The sequence below is a fragment of the Callorhinus ursinus genome, unplaced genomic scaffold (assembly GCF_003265705.2).
Source record: "Callorhinus ursinus isolate GAN/ISIS: 27379988/994484 unplaced genomic scaffold, GSC_fseal_2.0 scaffold9, whole genome shotgun sequence".
NCBI classification, from domain to species: domain Eukaryota; kingdom Metazoa; phylum Chordata; class Mammalia; order Carnivora; family Otariidae; genus Callorhinus; species Callorhinus ursinus.
The window spans coordinates 60760487-60782456 of record NW_027397071.1 but is presented as its reverse complement, the minus strand read 5'-3'; the positions used below and the strand labels follow the sequence as shown (position 1 = coordinate 60782456).

At 41.8% G+C, this 21970-nt stretch overlaps 1 pseudogene; it reads right to left on the bottom strand.

Moving 5' to 3' along the window:
- Positions 1 to 1117: 1117 nt before the first annotated feature.
- On the bottom strand, positions 1118 to 20799 carry LOC112823992 (calreticulin-like; annotated as a pseudogene).
- Between the last annotated feature and the right edge of the window lie 1171 nt (positions 20800 to 21970).

Below are 21970 nucleotides of genomic sequence, written 5' to 3'. Positions count from 1 at the left end.
TTTAAAGAGGAAAACTACTTTTTGCTTATTTATCTTAAAATGGTATTTCTTCTGTGTCGGATAATGCCTACGATCTGTATTCAATATAAGAACTATTTGCTCACTCATTCAACAGCCTAGTTCAACGGAAGGAAAAGCTTTGGAACCAGATGAACTTGAGTTCAGATACTGGCCCTGTCCCTTACCCTCAGCAAATGACTTGCCTGTTCTAAGCAGTTTCTACATCTGTACAATGAAGATAATAATGGGATCCTCTACAATTGCTGCTGTGAGGGTTAAATGAGCACATGGCAGGAACTCCTCAAATTTATGGGAAAGTGCTTTGCATTCTGCAAAGGGCTATGTGAATGCCTATGATAGTGATGTTGTGAGCAGGTGGGAAGAAAAGATAAGACCAGCAACCCTGCAAACAAGTAACAATTATTTGAAAATTAGGGCACAAAACAGCAGAGAAGCAAAAGGACTTTGACAAAGTAACTTCTTTATGTTAAGAGGAAGTCTGATTTTAAGTGTTTGATACATCTGTAAGAAGAAAACATCATCACCCACAAGTACAACCATCAGAACTACTCAGTAAATACCAAGTGATACAGATATTTACACAAAATAAAATTCCCTGGATGTACTGAGATAAAATGAAAAGTGAGGATCAAGTTCATATAGAAGCTTATTTACCAACAATTAATTTCCTAAACACCGCGATAATGATAGTAGGAATTGTGACTATTTGTTCACTCTATAGTTATATCAGGCAATGTACACACATGGCTCATTTAGTCCATACCACAACCTCATGAAATAGGAATTATCACTCCCTTTCCATTGATAAGGAAATAGAAGCCCCAGGAGGTGTTGTGACTTTCCCAAGGTCATACAGACTAAAGGAGGTAGAGTAGAAATACAAATCCAAAGTTTGTTCAAAAAGAGCACATACTTTTACTCCCCAGATTCTGCTAACCTCATGAACATTTCTCCTTCCAAGCAACATCACTTGCCTCTGGGTGTAAGGTTTTTTTTTTTTACCCAGTTACAGTTCATCCCTCTGGTCAACACAGACTTCTTCATTTTTACCCAGAAAGGCTCCTTTGGCATCATCTTCCTTCCACTGCCTGTCATTTCATGGTTCCTCAGCAGAATCCTCTTCACTTCCCCCTTCTTCAACTCCCCAGATGTCATCTTCTCTTTCCTCCTCCTTTTCTTTTTTCTTCTTGGCTTCTCCTGCCTGTTTTCTTTTTCCATTTCTTCATGTAGTTCCCTCCATTGCTTCTCTTTGTCCTGCTTAGAATGTAGAATTTCAAAATAATTTACAGATGGTATAAACAAAGTTAACCCACTTTAGAAATGTTGGGTGTCTTCCCACACTCTTAAAGATTTCTGGGATGGTATTTGTTTACATACAAATTTTCAGTATGTGCGCAGTGGAGAGAACTCTGTGTGTGTGTAATTTGTTCATAAATAAAATTGGTTCAGATTCAACAATCGTTTACTGAATGCCTACAGCATTGCTAAGCATAGTGCTAAACAATCTACACACATAATCTCTATTCCTCACAACCATCTATGAGGTAAATGTTACTAGTCCCACTTCCTAGATAAGGGATCTGAGGTTTGGACTGACTAAATGACTTGCCCAAGCTGTATAGCTAGTGAGTGGTAGAACTAGAATTAGAAACCCAGGTTTTCTGGATCTGAGTCTGTTCCTGTTTCTACTATATCCAGTAACACAATCTTTATGGAACTCTTTGAATTTGCTTTTGACCTGTGATCAGTACAAGCTTGCAATAGGTCAGAAATGGGACTCCTTCTATGTTCGCTAATGTGTACATCTAGGTCCCAGAATTTGACCCCTAGAGCCAACTTTATAGATTTTTCTACCCAAAGGGTCATTAAAGAAGGGATACAATCTAAATTCCTCTAGGGCTTTAATCTTCACCTAGAGTATCTGAGCCAACTGGTCTTTTACCCAGTTTTGGGGGATAAAGCTAGACTGAGAACCCGCAAGCCCAGTAGGCTGGGGCCTTCTAGAATCCTGCTGAGAGCAAATGCTTGACATCTTGTGTTTCCCACATTTATTAGAGGAAAATCTTTCTCTTTCAATCAGGCCTTCATTTTCTTATGTCTGGAAAGTACTGGCTACAATTAAGAACTTTATTTCTCCACTTCCCTCTCACTGCTCTACTCGCTCATCGGCCTCCACCCTCCTTTCTTTACCAAAACTGCTCTTGCCAAAGGTAACCAGAGACCACCAACTCCACCAACTCCTCAGCTCCACCTGGACCTACAACAATCCATTGAGCTATCTATTTTTCTTTTTATTAACATATAATGTATAATTTGTTTCAGGGGCGCAGGTCTGTGACTCATCAGTCTTACACAATTCATGGTGCTCACCATAGTACCTACCGTCCCCGATGTCCAACGCCCAGCCATTCCATCCTTCCCACCCCCATCCGCTCCAGCAACCCTCAGTTTGTTTCCTGAGATTAAGAGTCTCTTATGGTTTGTCTCCCTCTCTGGTTTCGTCTTGTTTCATTTTTCCCTCCCTTCCCCTATGATCCTCTGTCTTGTTTCTCAAATTCCTCATATCAGTGAGATCATATGATACTTGTCTTTCTCTGATTGACTTATTTCACTTAGCATAATACCCTCTAGTTCCAACCACATTGTTGCAAATGGCAAGATTTCATTCTTTTTGAGGGCTGCACAATATTCCATTGTGTGTGTGTGTGTGTGTGTGTGTGTGTGTGTGTATACACAACATCTTCTTTATCCATTCATCTGTTGATGGACATCTAGGCTCTTTCCATAGTTTGGCTATTGTGGATATTGCTGCTATAAACATTGGGGTGCACATGCCCCTTTGGATCACTACATTTGTATCTTTGGGGTAAATACCCCGCAGTACAATTGCTGGGCTGTAGGGTAGCTCTATTTTCAACTTTTTGCGGAACCTCCATACTGTCTTCCAGAGTGGCTGCAGCAGCTTGCATTCCCACCAACAGTGTAGGAGGGTTCCCCTTTCTCTGTATCCTTGCCAACATCTGTCATTTCCTGACTTGTTAATTGTAGCCATTCTGAATGGTGTGAAGTGGTATCTCATTGAGGTTTTGATTTGGATTTCCCTGATGCCGAATGATGTTGAGCACTTTTTCATGTGTCTGTTGGCCATTTGGAGCCTATCTATTTTTCGTTAGACCTCAACCAGCTCGTGTCCTCCCTTTTCTCCTTTATTTATTTCTGTGTGATCACTCTCTTATAAACATCCTCAATTCCCTTGCTCTCCCTTAATTAAGCAAACCCTCAACTCTGGTTAAATCCAACTCTCCATGCTTGCACCTGGGAGAAAATAGCTAGAGAAAACAATAAAACCAAACCTGTTGTTCTCATTTTAAACTTATTATGACTAAATTCAGGTGAGCCCTTAGTTAGGTGAGCCAGTGAGCCCACTGTATTTCTGTGGTTGATTCACTCTACTTCTCCTTGGATAACTATTTCTCATCTTCTTCTTCTCCTCAAACCTCCAACACATCTTTCTCAATCTCAGGTTAAGTTGTTAAATCTCACTTCCTATTTCACAATCAGAAGAAATTTTCCACATACTCTGTGGCAGCCATGGAGTTATGCCACATGGATTTTCCTTGAAGAAGAACCTGTCAATCAGTGGTGAGGAGTGCAGTGAGCTTTTAGCTTGTAGCTGTAGAGCCTGGGGATCTACTGCAGCATTTGAACCTAGGACATGCTATTCCAAAGCAGCCCCCAGACAGTGGCTGAGCATGGAGGGGGTGCTAGGGTCTGGCCATTCCTAACAGAGAACTCCTCTATAGGCAGTCTTTCCCCTGGAGCCCCGTTGGGTAGGTGAGACTTTCTCAGAGCTGTGCTGCCCTCACAGCAATTCTTACCCAATCCTTCTTTCGCAGGTGTCAGACTTTTCTACCTATTTCTGTACCCTCTGCCCTTCATCTCTCCCCAACATTATTCCCAATAAATAGCCTACATTTCTAGCTCCATCTTGGTGTCTGCTTCCCAGAGAATTCAACTGATAAAAACCCCTCACTACCATATCTACCCACCCACCTGTTTTTACTCTTATGTTTTCATTCTTTACATCTGCAATTATGGAAGAAATATCCATACTCCTATGGAAAGCCAACTCATCTTCCTGGGCACTAGATCTCATCCACTCTCATATTCTCAAGGATGTTGCTCCAGAAATTCTCCTCTGTATCTCCTATATTGATTTCTCTCTTTATTGGATCGTACCCACTAGCATACATGTAGGCAGGAGGATCTCTCTCTCTCTCTATATATATATATATAAAAAAAATCTTGACCAACATTTTCTACTACCTACCACCCTGTTTTCTCTACCTTTTTTACAGTAAAATTCTCAAAAGACTAGTCTATCCTGGGAGTCTCTAGTTGTTCTCCTTCCTTTCTTTCTTGAATCCATTTTTTCCCCTGTATCTCTCCGTTGAAACTGTTCTTGTCAGAGTCACATGAACTCCATGTCCTAAAAACAGTGGTCTATTCTCAGTCTTCATCTTTCTTGACCTTTTGACACCAGTGATCATTCCTTCTCCCCTTAAAATATTAGACTTGCGGGACGCCTGGGTGGCTCAGTCGGTTGAACGGCTGCCTTCGGCTCGGGTCATGATCCCGGGGTCCTGGGATCAAGTCCCATGTCGGGCTCTCTGCTCGGTGGTGAGCCTGCTTCTCCCTCTCCCACTCCCCCTGCCTGTACTCGCGCTCTCTCTCTCTCTCTCTCTCCCTCTCTCTGACAAATAAATAAACAAAACCTTTAAAAAAATAAATAAAATAAAATAAAATAAAATATTAGATTTGATCTATAGGATAGTACTCTTTCTTGGTTCTTTTCCTACCTTGCTTGCTACTCTTTCTGTCTTGTTTGCTTGTTCCACTTTATCTTCTTGATCTCTAAATATCGAGGTAACCCAAAACTTATCCTTGAATCTCCTTTACTCACTCCTTAGGGGATTTCACCCAGCTTCATGGGGGCTTTCAGTATTACCTGTAGGCTGATTATGATTCCTGAATTTATACCTCTTAACCAGTCTCATACTCAATTGCCTCTTTGACATTTGGATTTCTAATAATCATATGTGACTTAACATTTAACAATTATGGTCTTTTATTTCTGTCCCCACCCCCACCCCCACCCCCAAATATGCTCATTTTTTTGTTCTCTATCTCAGTAACTTCATCCTCTAGTCACTTGAGTAAAAAACCTTGGAGCCACCCTTGTTTACTCTTACTCATATTCCCTATCTACTCCATCACTCCTGTGAGTTTTGCCTTCAAAATGGATCTGAGCTTTTCTTTTTACCTCCACCACTATCACCTGCTTCTGCCTTTGTTCCACTAGTCTTTTTTTATTCCTATCATCTTTTACAACATAGCAGCCAGAGTAATATTTTAAACTGTGAGCCAGTTCATATCACTCCTTTGCTAAACATGTTTCCTGTGGTTCCCCACTTTACTCAGGGATATGGACCTAACTACTCTCATTCTCTCTCACTCAGGTCTAATCACACTGGGCTTCTTACTCCTGAGTAAGCAAGTTATGCTTCTACTTGGGTGACTTCGCATTTGCTATTCTTTCTACCTGGGTTTTCTTCCCCAGATACCTGCTTGGCTCCTTCCTCCAAGTCTCTTAGATGTTGTTTACTCAATGAAGCCTCTCCTGACCACCCCTATAATAAAAGAGCAAAAACCTCATGATCATAGCCTTCTCTATTGCTTTATTGTTCTCCATAGCTTATCTCACACATATGGTATTGACTTATTTATATTTTTCTTGTTAGTCTTTCCTAACTGAGTGTAAGCCCCATGAGGACAGAAACTTCTGTTTTATTTCACTGATAGATCTTCAGGACCTATAACAGTGCATTCAATAAATATTTGTTGAGTGAATGTATGGTTTAATAACAATGGGTACCATACATTGAGCACTTTACTGTATGCCAGGAACTTATAAGAGAGTTGCTATCATCATTCTCAAGTTATAGATGAGAAAACTGAAGATCAGAAAGGTTAAATAACTTGTGCAAAGTCATACAGCTAGTAAGTGATGGAGCCTGGATTTGAACCTCAGCAATCTAACTCTAAAATTCACGCTCTTGCTCTTACTGAAACTGGAATTCACTATAGATCATATAACTGTGTACCAATCATTCTTTAAAAGATTTATATTTAGCAGTATCATTTTTAATCTTTGGTAATGTTTCATGTCAGCAGCTTTTCTGATGTAGTATATAAATAAGCACTGAATTCCCTTGATCTGTAAATTTCGCTGGGTTAGAATTAGTTTCCTTTTATTTTTCAATAAAGAATTTTTTTCTCTAAAAAAATTAAAATAAAATAAAATTCATCCTCTTAACCAAGATGTAACATTGCCTCAACAAAACAATATTAGATGATAACCCCAAAGTAAAAACAAAACAAAACCAGACTAAAAAGTATAAAAAGGCTTCATAGAGTTTTATTTTTCCATGATGACTACTTCCATGCTTCTTTGGAAATAACAAGTACAAAAGTCTCTCAAAAAGGTTTTTTTGGGTGCTTGTGCTTTGCTGGTATTCTAAGCATGAGCTTAATCTGCCTACTAGGTAATCAGACCTGCCACTGGCCACAAACCTGCTTGAATGGAACTTCCTGCAGAACCAGGGAGTCATGAAGCCATTGTCCCAATTATTACTCCACCCATAAAATAGTTCTAGGAGAACAGGAAAGCTGGTGAACACCACCAACACCTTCCTTCTTTCTCCAAGGCATGCATTAGATATAGGCTCTGCAGCCGCCTTCTAGATCACCACACTGTGAGCAGGGAGCATGACACAGAAGGAGTGTGACTTCTAATTCAACAAGTTTAAGGCTGTGCATGACCTTGGGCAGTTTATATATACTCTCTGAATCTCAGTTCCCAGATCTGGAAAATGGGAATAATATCTGTCTCGTTAGGTGATTTTGAGGGCTAAGTGGGATAACTTTTGGAAAGTGCTCAAGTACAAAGTTGTTATATATATGTTTCCTTACTTATCCCTCCTCTCAGGAACATGTGACCAGCAAATGAGATAATGACTATTAGGCTGCTTTTGCAAATGTAAAGAACACTGCACAACTGAGGAGTCAGACATCTGGAATTCAGAGTGGGGCAATACCTTACTTTTCTTATTTCAGGTCTTATTTCCAACCTCTTCAGCAAACTCTTCATCATTTGTAAGAAGGTAATTGTCAAAGATGCTACCTGATTTTACCTATTGAAATGAGAACAGTGGGATTAGAATGAGGTTGAAGGGCTTAAAAATTCACTTGCTAAGTGCAAATTCAAAGGCCATGGGCCCAGAGATTTTAATCAATAATTGAGGCAGAATGAGGGAATATAAAGGTGATTAATAATACAGAGGGTCCAAAATGTTGTACCACCTTAGCTGATCCACTCTAGAAGAAAGTTAATTTACTAGTTCCCAAGATTTGTTTTCCTCAAACCTCTGACCACTATTATGAAGAAATTTTCATCACTTTGCTAGGCTCCAAATTGCTGCCCAGTGGCTCTTGCCCCAGCTCATACTGATGGGACCTACCTTTGATGCCACTTGGAGATGCCCTTTTAAAGATTCTCTCTTTAATGTAATCAGAAAAATGAAGAGAACATAAGAAAAAGTTTTGACAAGAAGTATGAGCAAAATTTAGATTCTCTACCATATATCTCTGTTTTCTTAAAATAATATATTTAGTATTTACAATTAAAGGAAAAGATGAACTAAGTCAATGGCATATATATAAGTCCAGTGTGTGTTAATTTAATGATAAAGGAACAGAATACAGTGAGCATGAGTCATGGAGTCAGACAGACCAGTTCAACCACATACTAGCTGTATGACTTTGGGCAAATTACTCAACTCCCCTGAGCCTCTTCCCTCATAAGTAAAATATTGAGAATAACTCCCTTGCAGTATTAGCATAAGAATTAGGAATAATATATGTAAAGCACAGTGTCTGGTAGATAATAGTCACTCAGTAAATGGCAATAATTATCATAACTTTTCAATATCTGGATCTGTTTCAGAAGGAGCAAAAAGAGGGCCATTCTGTATTTCTTTACTTTAGCAGTATGTTAGTTAATTGTGTGGGAGCAGTTGTGTGACCCAAAGAAAGTTTGCAACATGAGTTATCATGTGTCCCTCCTCCAAGGTTTGAAAAGTTTTGTTTTGTTTTGTTTTAAAGATTTTATTTATTTATTTGAGAGAGAGAGAATGAGAGACAGAGAGCACGAGAGGGAAGAGGGTCAGAGGGAGAAGCAGACTCCTCGCTGAGCAGGGAGCCCGATGCGGGACTCGATCCTGGGACTCCAGGATCATGACCTGAGCCGAAGGCAGTCGCCCAACCAACTGAGCCACCCAGGCGCCCCTGTTTTGTTTTGTTTTGATGAGAAGACTTTTATTTGGCTTGTATCATCCCAACAACCCTGCCCCCAACAGAACAAATAACAAAATAGCTGCTTTGAATAGAGATTGTTATTTGCTCTGAGCCATTTTTTATCTGGTTTTAATAATTCTTTGTACAACTTTAAGAGATTTTTTACCTTTGCGATTTTTTTTCCTCTTTTGAGTTATCAGCAGTCTTGGTTAGAGAACAGCTCATTTATTGGCTCTTCCATTTTCCTTACTCCCACAAAAAAAAATATTCCTAATCTTCCCTGTTCTCTTCAGTGCCCCTTTATTCCCATCCCCCTCACACTAAACTCATGGTTCTCCATTCAAGTAAAAATCAGGACGCAAGGGCCAGTTCTGCTTCCTAAAACTTGCTAGTGGAATTATCTTGGTCTACATAACATCCTCTCTGTGCCTCCATGTTTTCATCTGACAAATGGAAGAAAATAGACCTTACGGCTTTCTTCATACAGTTCTTAGAAGAAAACAATGCATAAGAAAGCACCTGGTTAGACGTAAAGCCTGAAAAGTTAGTTCACGGAAAGTTACTTGTTTCCTGTGGTATATCCCACTGGAATCATAAAACGGAAAGAGTGTAGGTTTGGGCACTTTATTGGCTATCACATCTTGACAAGTCAAGTTACCTCTCTGAGCTCTCTTCTCCCTCATCAGTAAAAGGGAGATGGTAAGTAGTCCTCCAGCCTCACAGACCATATGACTTAAGGGATATCAATGTGCTTTGCATTGCCTTTGGTGTCATTATGCTCATATTGCCTTTGGTGTCATTATTCCTTCAAAGATCATAAGAGGTCCCAAAAGTAAGAGAAAGAATTGTCTTTTTTTTTTTTTTAAGATTTTATTTATTTATTTGAGAGAGAGCACAAGATCACAAGTGTGGGGGCGGGGGGGGGGGGAAGAGGGAGAAGCAGACTCCCTGTTGAGCAGGAAGCCCAATGTGCGGCTCAATCCCAGGACCCTGGGATCATTCCCTGAACAGAAGGCAGACGCTTAACTGACTGAGCAACCCTGGCACCCAAGAGAAAGAACTTTCTTTTTTTGTGGCCATCTCTTCCCAGCCTCTGCCTGATCAAACAATGCAACTACTTCTGCTTAAAAACAACAACAACAAAAGCAAGGGGATTGTGTATCCAGGAGTCAGAACAAAGGGTGAAAGGGTCAGGGACCAGGCAGGAAAGTTGACCAGCTTTCTAGGCTAGGTCCCACCAGGTAGACAACTGGGCTCACAGAGCCTCTGAAGGCTGGAAACCCCAGCTGGGCCAGGACAGGTGAGGGAATCCCCACCTATCTCCATGCTGAGAGTCACTAGGCTTCTCAAATAGGGTGCAGGAACCCAGTGGTAAACTGGATGTATCCAGTTAGTTAAGTGTGTCCAGTGAAGTAAGACCTGGGAGTATCAGACCTGATTAGAACCTAGAAGGAAAGGATGCCTGCAAGGATAATAGGAGCATGATGCAAAGCTTTGTCACAAGAAAAACAACAATCTAAAGAGATAATGCCGGAGTTTTAGAACTGTAGTCTCTCAGGCTTTATCCCAGACATGCTGGATCAGAATCTGCATTTTAATAAGATCCTCCAGTGATTCATATGCACATTAAAGTGTGAGAAGCATTCCTTCAGCATGGTTTAAATTCTCAAACAGAAGGTTTGCCTGCTTGGAGAGGTTGCTACAACTCAAAACAATTAGTGCCAAATCATTTTAAAATTTTATACAAAATTTTTAACAAAGATACAGTTTTAAATGTATACCTTAATGTTTTCAGTGAAAAAAAAACTACAATGCATTTTAAGGAAACAGTCAGATTAGGCATATTAACATGACCACATATTTACACAAGATATAGAAAGTTCCTATTATTTATTAAAAAGAGACACCTGAAAAAAGAGATAACAATGGGAACTTGTGCAAACTGTATCCACATTCTTCAGATAGGAAAGGAAGGAAAGGACATGTCTTCCTTGCCTCCCTTCCTCCCTCCCCTCCTTCTCTCCTGAACCCCTGCCGTGCATGTGGCGACTTATATACATCATCTCCCTGCACTCCTATGCTGGTCTCACTGATCCAGGAAACCAAGAAGGTGGAAAATAAATAAACCAAGAAAACTTCATATAGGGGTGTCTGTCCAAGAGCCCTTTGGCAGCCCTGTACTATAGACAGATTTCCCTGGCTGGCCAGATTCAGATTTCTCTGGCTATGGAATCTTCCAGGATACACTCAAAGACAAGTTTCTAGAGGCTCTATTGTATAGTAGTAAATAAAGGCTGACAGACCTTTGTTTGATTCCTGTCTCTACCATGCACTAGCTGTGTGCTCTTGGGTGCATCGCTTGACATTTCTGAGTCTCAATTCTGTCAAATGTAAAATGGGATAATAAGAGACAATAGTACTTATTTTACAGAGTTATGAGAATTAAGGGAGGTAACATAGGTAAAGCATTGATCCCAGGCCTGTGTTTAACAAAAGTGAATTCCCTTACTCTCCAAGGGAATTCCAAGGCTATGTAGATTGCAGGGGTTTTGTTTTTATTTGTTTTTTGTATAGATTGTAGTCTTTCAGAGGCCTTCTGGGCTAAGACCTTCATTCTAGGGCCAGCACTTGAGGTGCTCTCTTCTCCCCTGAGTTGGGAAAGAATCCTTCCCATCTTCAATAACAGGTCTCAGGGGAGAGAGACAGAGAGAGAGAACAACTCTGTGAAGGCCTGAGTATCTGAGCCCTTCTCTTTCCCTTCCAACCAGAGCCAGGAAAGATGATTGGAAGAGAGAGAAAGGCTAGGTCAAGAATTGCCATCATGGGTCCCCTGGGCGGCTCAGTCAGTTGAGCGTCTGACTCTTGATTTTGGCTCAGGTCATGATCTCAGGGTCATGAGATAGAGCCCTGCTTCAGGCTCCACACTCAGCAGGGAGTCTGTTTGAGATTCTCGTCCTCCCTCTGCCTCTGCCCCTCTCTGTACTCTCTCTCACTCTCTCTCTCTCTCTCTCAAATAAATCAATAAATCTTTAAAAAAAATTTTTTTTAAAGAATTGCCATCATGGCTTGGGTCAATCACATCTGACGTCTGTCTGGGGATTTTATTAATTTAAAGATTTTATTTATTTTATATAGAGAGAGGAACAGGAGGAGCAGAGAGAGAAAATCCTGAGGCAGATTCCCCACTGAGTGGGGAGCCTGAGCCGGGCTCCTTTCCAGGACCTAGAGATCATGACCTGAGCCAAAAACAAGAGTCGACTGCCTAACCAAATGAGCCACCCAGGTGCCCCTGGGGATTTTAATATTTCAAAATTTCACCACATCTCTGATGATTCCCTTTGCGCAAAATCAGCCCCAAGAATCATGCGGGACCAGCAAGGCAATATAAAGTACTGGAAGCCTGAATCTGGCCTCAGAAAGACCTATGCTCAAATCTCAGCTTTTCTTTTCACCAAATGTGTCTTTGAGCAAATTATTTATCTTTTCTGAACCTCAGTTTATTATTATTATTACATTTAGAAATAGGAGATTTCATAGTGAGAATCAACTAGTATTTGCAAAGTCTCTAATATGGTACTTGGTACATGGTAGGGACTCAGTACATTTTAGCTATTGTTGTTATCAGGACAAATATAATTAGTCCCATTTTAAAGATGAGCAGTTTGAGGCTTAGAAAGATCAAGACTCATTCAAGTCTTGTGATTTCTAGCCTGCAACTCCACTTTATGAAAACTTTAGGGGGACTGTGATCAGTGGCTCTGAGCCCAGAGAACTTTACCTGCCAAAGGTCCAGGCCAAGAACTCTGATGTTCTAATAGTGACAAATGGTGAGGTCAGGCTTACATTTAGGTTTGTCTATTTCTGGATGAATCCACTCCCCCTGGTAATTGGGATTGTCAATGATCTGAGATTTCCATTGTTCCTAAACAAAGAACCGAAGAGTGAACACGGCATCAGTATTTTCCCATAAGACCAATCAATTTACAAAGACAGTCGTATACCAGAGCAGGATTCCCGTAGTTTCTTTCTGTTTTTTTGAGCTAATGCATGAGACTTCTCCAAGTTCTCCTTTCTACCTAGAGGGAGCTGAACAAGGTGACAGAAACCCATTCTGAGCCTGGTCCCATCTCTGTGCCTAAGTTCTTCATGAAATTAAGAAAATGTAGCTTCACAGGGAACACCATTTAAGGACTTTGGCACTTGGGGCCATTCTCTTCCTGATATGTAACACAGGAAACTGTGGCCAAATAAAATCATGCTGGTGTCAGTTTTATCTCTGGACCATTTGATAGCTGATTTCTTTAGTTTCTTCTCACTTCTGATAGGAGGTCAGGAGTTAGTCCTTAAAGAGAAGTTCCCCATCCCCACCCCTGACACCTTGGGTTCATTCATGTCCCACTTTTCCCTTTCAGGATCAGTGCTAAGATTTCTGCTTCCTGACCCCAGACCCATTTCCTGTTTTGACCATGTTCCTTTAGCTGCTTTCTACCACTCTGGACAAACCGCTTGTCTGGCTCTTCCTGGACCTGCCCCTTCCAGCATCGACCTTTACCAGACCACCCTGTCCCAGGAAGGCACAGCCCTGAGAGCAGGGCCCAGATGAGGCTGCAGTCTTACGGGCAGTGGGTGGTGGGGCGTGGTGAGAGAAGACCACAGGACCTCAGAGTTTCTTTTCTATAAATTAAATCTTACATCTCCTCTGTCTTATTTCTCATACCCATTGCAAGGAGAAGCCCCCCTCACCTTATACTTCAGGTTTGGTATCCGAGGTCCTTCCTACTCCCTATCCATTGCCTCATTCCAGTCCTCTGGCTTCTTGACGTTTCTGTTTGGGATGTATTCAAAGTCCTCCCAGTCCTAAAACAAAATGTTCCTCCTTGAGGACAGGTGAGTGGGCTGGGATGAAAGTGGGATCCATATAATCAGGCTAGACCTGGCTCCTTAACCCTACCACCCTCCTGTCCTTACCCTTATGAAAGCCCAGCTCAAGATTCTGTAAACAAACCCAATACAGGAGAGAAAAAGCCTTCTGAGAGAAAGATTCTCAATCCCTGGATTGTCCTATCCATAGCTATGTGTAGTAGAGCTTCCCAGTGAATGATAATAAATCAGTGAATATACTCCACACACTCCCCATATCAATAACTCTGGAATCAGAGATTCAGGTTCAAAGGCTGGTGCTAACGTATTTGTAGTTGGCAAGTCACTTCATTTTCTAAGTGTCAGTTTCCCTATTCATAACAGAGATCAGGGCACACTGTTCACAGAGGCTGCCAGAAGGATCAATAATGTCTCAACCAATGTGACTTACTTTCCTCTTTCCTCCACCCCTCTTTGGATACCAATATTTAGCTGGACATCTCCTTGAGGGATTAATGCCCCAGTTTCTGCTTCTATTCCCCAGACTTTTTTTCCCATCCCCATAGCTGACCTCTCCACCTGCTTCCCTGACAAACACTGTCTAATCTCAGGCTTCTTATCTTCAGGATCCTCTATTTGCAGACATTCATCCCATTTCCTTGGTTTCCAGGCACAGAGGTCTTTTATCTTCCTGGGAGGTAGGAAGTCCCAGTCATCCTCCAGACCCCCAGCTGCCACTTGCTAGTTGTTGATTTTGACCTCATAAGTAGCATTGGGGCAAATGATCAGAGCGTATAGGTAAATGTCTTTATTGATCTAGAAAGGGGATGGGGAATATTTCAGCCCATATTGGACATCTTTGGACCTCAAGCATTAAATGCACCACCAAAAACAGTTCCTAAATGCCACCCCCCACATATCCACAAACATATTTCACCACATCCCTCATCCCATTTCAGTGGTTAACCCAAATAGAGACTCTGGATCTCATTCTCCTAAGTACACACTCCTTTGGTTTCTCCTAGCCCCTACCCTTCTTCCATCGCGGCTCTGTTCATTTTCTGATCTTGTCTGTTTTTCTGTCTCTCCCCCTAGACTGTAAGCTTCTCGATGGGAGAGGTCATGTCTGACTCATTTGTTGTGTCTGCAGCTTCCAGCACAAGGCCTACCCCAGAGGAGGACCTCAGGGAGCCCCTGCATGTACAGTCCTGCTAACAAAGGCCTTGAGCCTGAACACAAGTTCTTCAATGATGCAAATCCTATGGGCTTTTCTAGACTCAGTTCCTAACCCCTCTCTGGCACTCTAGTTGTGCCAAATTTCTTGCAAATTTCTCAAGTTTTCTTGACTTTTTTCATGTGATTACCTCTTCCAGGAATTAAATCCTCCCTAAAATTGTCACTCTTTCACAAAACCAATTCATGCTCATCTTTCAAAACTCAGCACAGGGAAATCCTCTAAGAAGCATTTCCTGAGCCTCCAGGTTATGTAGGGGGCTTCTTCTGTGCTTCCCCAGACCCTCAGCATACTAAGTAGTCCTCTCCTTTTTTTGATTTGTACCTTCACTGGACTGTGAGTTCTGTGTGGTCAGGGGCCATGTCTGGCTCACTCTATCCCCAGCCCAAGGCCCAACACAAAGTTGGCATTGGGGAATGCCTGTTGAGTTGTTAATAAAATCCAGCTGCTATCCTCCAACCAACCTAGATCTCTCTAACCGGATGTTACTAAGATACCCATCACCCATATTTAAGCCCAGCACTCCCCATCTCCCCCACCCCTTCAATATCTAGTAGTGGGCAACTAGACCATGCCAAACATTCTTCCAAGGGGGGACCTTATCTGACTTCCAGGCCTTTTAGAAACTGCTCCTATGTGAACTTCTGTAATTTATAGCACTTCTCTATATCTATTTTTTTTTAAGATTTTATTTATTTGACAGAGAGAGAGAGACAGCGAGAGAGGGAACACAAGCAGGGGGAGCGGGAGAGGGAGAAGGAGGCTTCCTGCCGAGCAGGGAGCCCGATGTGGGGCTCGATCCCAGCACCCTGGGATCATGACCTGAGCCAAAGGCAGATGCTTAACGACCGAGCCACCCAGGTGCCCCTCTATATCTATTTTCTGATGGTATTTAATTTATAGGATTCTTGTAAGGATCAAGTGAGATAACATATATAAAATGCTTATCCTTCTCCCCCAGGCTGAGGACCAGCCCACATACTCACCCTGCATTTGATGGTCTTTTTGTTCTCATGGTATTTCCCTTGGTAGCAAAGGATGACCTGTATTTTGTTGTTGCCAAAGCCATAGATATCAGGGCCTAGAAATTAAATCCTAATGCGTGATTTTATACCATTTTTAGGCAGTTTGCCTGGTCTGAGGCTAAGACAGACATAGCCTATGTATTAATCAGGGTCCAGCAAGAAATAAATAGCACACTCTAATTTAGGATTCCTTGAGGGGAATTTAATAAAGGAACTATTTACAAAGAAGGGGGCAGGACATTGAGAAGACATAAGGAATAGTGCTGTGCTGTCAACTAGCAACAGTAGGGCTCTTCCTACCCCTATCCTTGCAAGGAGCAAGAATAGTTACCAGAGCCTGGAAGAAAAAAAGTCCTGTCGGGAGGGTGGCCAGGAGGGAGGCTGTGCCTTTCAGTTGAGAGACACAGCTTTCTTGCCTCCCTCTGATCTCCTGCCAAGGCTTCAATTGACCAAACCCAATCAGAAAGCCTCTCCTGTGCCAGGTACCTTATACCAAATCATTTAGTTCTCGAAACAAGCAGCTGTTACTATCTCCACCTTTAGCTGGGAAAGTTATGGCTCAGAAAAGTTAAGCAATTCGCCCAAGGTCAAAGTGCTAATAAGTAGCATTGCTGGGATTCAGCCCAAGCCTACCGAGAAACAGAGCCTGGGGTTCTTTCTGCTTTGTGAAAACTTTAGAGGCAATTGTTGATCGGTGGCTCTGAGCCTAGAGAGCTTAATGTGACAAAGGTCCGAGAATAGGTTTTAACCTAGTTTTTCAACCTCATTTCCCATGTTATTGCTCTCTGGCTATCCTAAACACACACGCACACACACACACACACACACAAGGTGCTCTAACCATACTGGTCTCATCATTTTTCTACTTGCATTTCTATTTCATGCCTCTGAGGTTTTGCACAGCTTCCTCTGTCTTCATTATATTCCCTCCACCTCCTTCTCTGCCTGTTAAAATATAACTCATTCTTCAAAGAACAATTAATACCCCCTCCAAAAAGCCCCCAGTTGGACTGAGTCATGCATCTTTTGTGGTCTCATAGCTCCTCACCAGTATCTTTTTTAAAGTATGTCTTTCATTCTGCCTTTTAAAAAACAATTCACATTGCCTGCGTCCCCACCAAATAGAAGGCAAAAGTGTGGAATAGAAGAAGTACAGGCTTTAAGCCAAATGGATGGGGTTCAAATTCTGGCTTCCCACTTACTCATCTTGGGCAAATTTCTTGCCTGTTTCCTCATCTGTAAAATGGACCTGATAACAGCTGAAAATGGTTTGATTGTTTGACCATTGAAAAAATAATATTCATGTGAAAAAAATCACATTTGAAAATTTATTTTCAATTTCCCTACTACAACCACCTCGCACATACACACATATAAACTCCTTGTGATGAAGGTGGATTCTGAAGAGAATAGAGATGGGCAACAATATTAGCACTGTGGGGGCATTTAAGCATTTAGGGCCCCAGAGTGCTATATCATTCTATGCATGGATGAGATTGAAAGATGAGAGAGAAAGAGTTGGGAGGAGGGAGTGCACACAGAAAAAGGAAAAAAAGCTGAAGAGGAGGATTTTGGTAAGGGCTTGAAGCAAGAGATCTGAAACTCCCTAGGAAAAGAAAGAAATGTTTAAGGAGAATTTTAAGGAAATTTTTGCTGTAACAAAATGTGGTGCAACACTTTCCTCTGACTTTGCATAAAAACATTCAGTAAAATTCACATTCTTCATCAGTGCTTTGGGAGTTGGGTTAGTTTTTGTTGTTTGTTGATTTTTTAAATCTCAACCACCGTTCAAGGTTGGAGTGAAGTAAGAGCTAGACTGACCTGAGGAGGCCTAGTGACATAGTGAGGTTAGAGATGCAATACTCTGGACTCATTATAAATGCTAGATAAAGGTGATTTCCCTGACCTTCTGTGCCTTCCCTCATCAAGGGCTGGAACCTCCTTCTGAGCACAAAGCCTACTGTAGTAGGTACATTCTGAGAGTGTCTACACAGTTTCTGGTTCCTTTCTCCCTTTTTGAGAACTGGGGGATGTCTCTCTGTACTACAGCCTTGTTAATGCCATGTGGCTCTCTACCTCTTTGGTTTACTTATACTGACACTTAGGTTTAAAGTGCTTTGTTTTTGGGACGGCTGGGTGGCTCAGTCGTTGAGCGTCTGCCTTTGGCTCAGGTCATGATCCCAGGGTCCTGGGATCGAGCCCCGCATCGGGCTCCCTGCTCAGCAGGAAGCCTACTTCTCCCTCTCCCACTCCCCCTGCTTGTGTTCCCTCTCTTGCTGCGTCTCTCTCTGTCAAATAAATAAATAAAATCTTAAAAAAAAATAAAGTGCTTTATTTTCAGGTTGTTGCAGAATTTTACTGCATAGGAAGGTGAGTTAGAAATTTCCTGTTTCAGGTGAATCTGAGTCTCTTCAACAATTACAGTGGCTCTCATAAAGACCTCATGGGGCTTATACTGACTGCTATCAGAAAGCTTATAAACTTGATGTAATACTCGGATTCTGAATGCACATCCTCCTGGTTCAGGGTGTCAGGAAAGAGTTTCACATACCCGCCATCAAGAGTTTCACATACCCGCCACCACAGTCGATGCCTTGCTCATGTTTTACTGAAAACTGAACGACCAAGGTCTCATTCTCATTGCTGAATGGCATAAACCTGGATGAAAGGGCACAAAACTTGGCATTTTCACTGGTCTGGAGACCTGGGAGCAGAGAACCAGAATCTTTAGGCTTAAATCTCAAAGAACAGCCAGACCCAGTACTCGGTCTCACCAATCTTTGGTACTTTCTTACACACCCACTATGCGCCAGGTGCTATGCTGGACACATTACCTTATTCAAGCCTCAGAGGAATTCTGCAAAATGGGTATTATCTCTACAAATTAGGAGTCTGAGTTATAAGGAGGTGGAGTGACATGCCTAGGCCCACATGGCAAATAAGGAACTAAACTGGGATTTTAATCCATGTTTCTCCCCCTTATACCATTCTGCCTTTGATTTTCAAGATGGTTAAATACTGTTCTGCAGCTTACAAAACAAGGCCTTGTTTATCCCGAGACTCACAGAACATTTCTAGTCTAAGTACATTACCTTATAGATGAGGGAACTAAGCCCCAGAGAAGGAAAATTATCCAAGATCACATCGTCACAAATGGCAGACACAGAAGATAAGTCTCCTGACTTCAAAGTCAGCGGTCTTTCCATTATTCCATGCTGCATGCTGCTATCCAGCTTACTGGTTATGACTTTGTCTGTCACTTTAACTCTCTGAGCCTCAGTTGCCTCATCAGAAAATGTGGATAATTATTCCTACCTCATAGGGATTCCATGAAAATCAAATGGGTAAGAGCTGTGAGAAGCACTTTGTAAACTGCCAACATAAAATGCAAAGGGCTATCATTATTCATGCTTAGAGAAGATCCTTCTTCCATGATTCCATAGCTCTCTGTACTTCCCTGGGTCACACTAGATTGCAAAGAGGTTTATTTCAGTCTCTTTGAATAGTTTTTAAGCTCCTGAAGAGCAGGGGCATCTTTATGTTCCTAGCATCTAGGCCAAGGCCTGGCATAGAAGTGTTCAATAAATAAGTGTTAAATTGCACAGAAGAAGCACAGCTCCTGATTCAGCTGTCTCTGAAGTGCTTACTGCACACCAGTGCTAAGCGCTAAACACTTTCATGTCTGTTATTGCATTAGGAACTGTCTGTAGTTTAAAGAGTATGCTTACTTCCCCCGAAGACCTCACATGAGGCTAGAATAGCTAGGGAAGACTGCAGGGAAAGGGAGTGGGCCCAAGAAAAAGAACACTGAACCCATAAGCAGAAGACCATAAGCAGAATCTCGGCTCTACCAGATCCTGCTATGTAGTCCAATCTCAGTCCATTACTGAGCCTCATTTGTACCCAAGAGCCCTTCTAGACAACCAAGGGGAACCTAATGAACTTGAGCGGGATGAGATATGAGGAGCAACACAGAAGAAATCAAATTGAGGGGAAATGGGTGGCTATGCAGACTACTCCCAGAACCACCAAGAAGCTGACATCCCACGAGTCACTCTGTCTGCAATTCTCTCTCCTTTGGAAACAATTTTCCAGAGTGGATTTAAATGAGATTTTAAATGCTCAAGCCAGTTTGTAATTCTGTCCTTCAATAAACATGAAAATGAGATTCATAACAGTAGCCAGGAGAGAGAAGATGGGAAGTTACTCCTGGGGACAATCAATGGATTCTATTTATAGGATAAAAGCTTTCTCAGACAAAAAAAATAAAGAAAGAAAGAAAACCTTGCCTGTAGACCTTGTCCTCAGAGCTCTCCCTTGCCTCATTACATTATTTGGCTCTTCTAGCAGCCCTGTCTGATGAACATGGCAGTTGATGATTATCATCTCCATCTAATATCAAGGCTCAGAGAAGTGAAAAGACTTGCCAAATTATGCAGCTAGTGAGTCATGGGAGTTAGCCTTAGGTCTTTCTGCTCCACTCTCCTTTGTATCAAGCTGCTCTAGGGGAAAGCAACATTTGGAGGTTATACAGTGCTTTTCCTTGTTTCAAGTACAGTGTTATATAAAAAATCCCAGGGTGGGGGAAAAGCAGGCTAGTCCGGCAGTAATGAACACAATCCTGGAGCCAGACCTAGAATCCAATCTCAGATCTGCCTCTCACTAGCTGAGTATATAGCTTTGGGCAAATTACCCATCCTTTCTGGGGCCCCTCTGCAAAACTGGGAACATAATAGTAACCATCTCATGAAGTTGTTAGGAAGATTAATGGGGATAATGGGTCTAAGAGTTTAGTTTTGAATACCTGTTATTTAAAGATTTTATTTATTTACTTGAGAGAGCACAAGCAGGGGGAGTGGCAGGAAGAGGGAGAAGCAGGCTCTCTGCTGAGCAGGACCCTGGGATCGTGACCTCAGCCAAAGGCAGACGCTTAACCAACTGAGCCACCTAGGTGCCCCTGAATACCTGTTATTTAATAAATAGACATTATTATTTTTGTGGACAGTTCATTCTTTTCCATCTACTACTTTTTTTTATTCTAATGAAGAGAAATGAATTGATAACATGTGTAAAAACAATTGTATAAAAGTCAGAACTTTTTTCCAGTCAATTAGTATATTCCTGAATTCCAGCATTTACCTTTATCCTTTCCTTTGTCTCCGTAAAATTTTCCTGTGGTAAACTGAAATTACCATAATCCATCCTAAATTTAGATTCCACCCGTCACTTTTTCCATCCATCCATGGGGTAAAGAAGAATTAAGGAACATATAGAATGATTTGTGTTTTTTTTTTAAGATTTTATTTATTTATTTATTTGACAGAGAGAGAGACAGCGAGAGCGGGAACACAAGCAGGGGGAGTGGGAGAGGGAGAAGCAGGCTTCCCGTTGAGCAGGGAGCCCGATGCGGGGCTTGATCCCAGGACTTTGGGATCATGACCTGAGCCGAAGGCAGACTCTTAGCAAATGAGCCACCCAGGCGCCCCTGATTTGTGTTTTCTTAAAGACAGTAAGATGTGCTAAGGCTGACCAAGCCTGCAGGAACAGTAAGGGAATATCATGGGATAACTCTGATATTTCTGAAATCCCCTTCACTATTTGATGCCTAAACTCTACCATTTGTGCCCTACCATGTGGAATGGCTTGACTACCAAATATTTGAGTCACTTATACATTAAGGCTTCACCTACCCTCCTCTGTAGGAGTGAAGTCCTAAAAACCACCATGGCAATATATGGTTGAAAGGTGTGAGGTATTCTCTTAAAAATAGACAGAAAAAATATGGTTAGGGGAAAAAAGCCCTTATACATATTTATGTCTAATAAGATAAAATAATAAAATCACTTCATCTCAAGTAAAGAGATTAGTAATACCATTTTATACTTCTTGAATTAGTAATGATGATATTAAATAATCAATTTCCATTTGCCCTTTTTTATTGCTTAAACTTTTTAGACTCTCCCTTTCAGTTTTGAGAAGATGCTGATAAATTTGTTCTGCTTTGGCATAGATGGCATACAGACAAAGAGGCATTCTTTTTGGGACCTGGCACTCCATCCAAACATTCCGTGCCTTTCTGATTTTATGCCTCATTCTTTCTGATTTTATGCTGACTCCCACTTCCCGGTCCCATGGGGGTCCAAGAGTCACAGGGCAATTTGGAAGCTTGAGATGGAAGAAGCCTTGGGGTGTAGCCTTCATTTCATCTCTCCCCACAGCTGAATGGATATTTCTTAAATTCCACTACCCAATATCTAGGGTTATTGCCTTAGCTCTGCCCCTGAAAACCCTACTTCAACACATATCCGGGAAGACCACTCTGAGCCGGTCCTGTCAGCTCCTGTGACTCAAGCCTGACAACTCAACTACCTCCCCCATGGGGCCCAGGGGGTGGGTTTGCTTTCCCCAGTCTTCC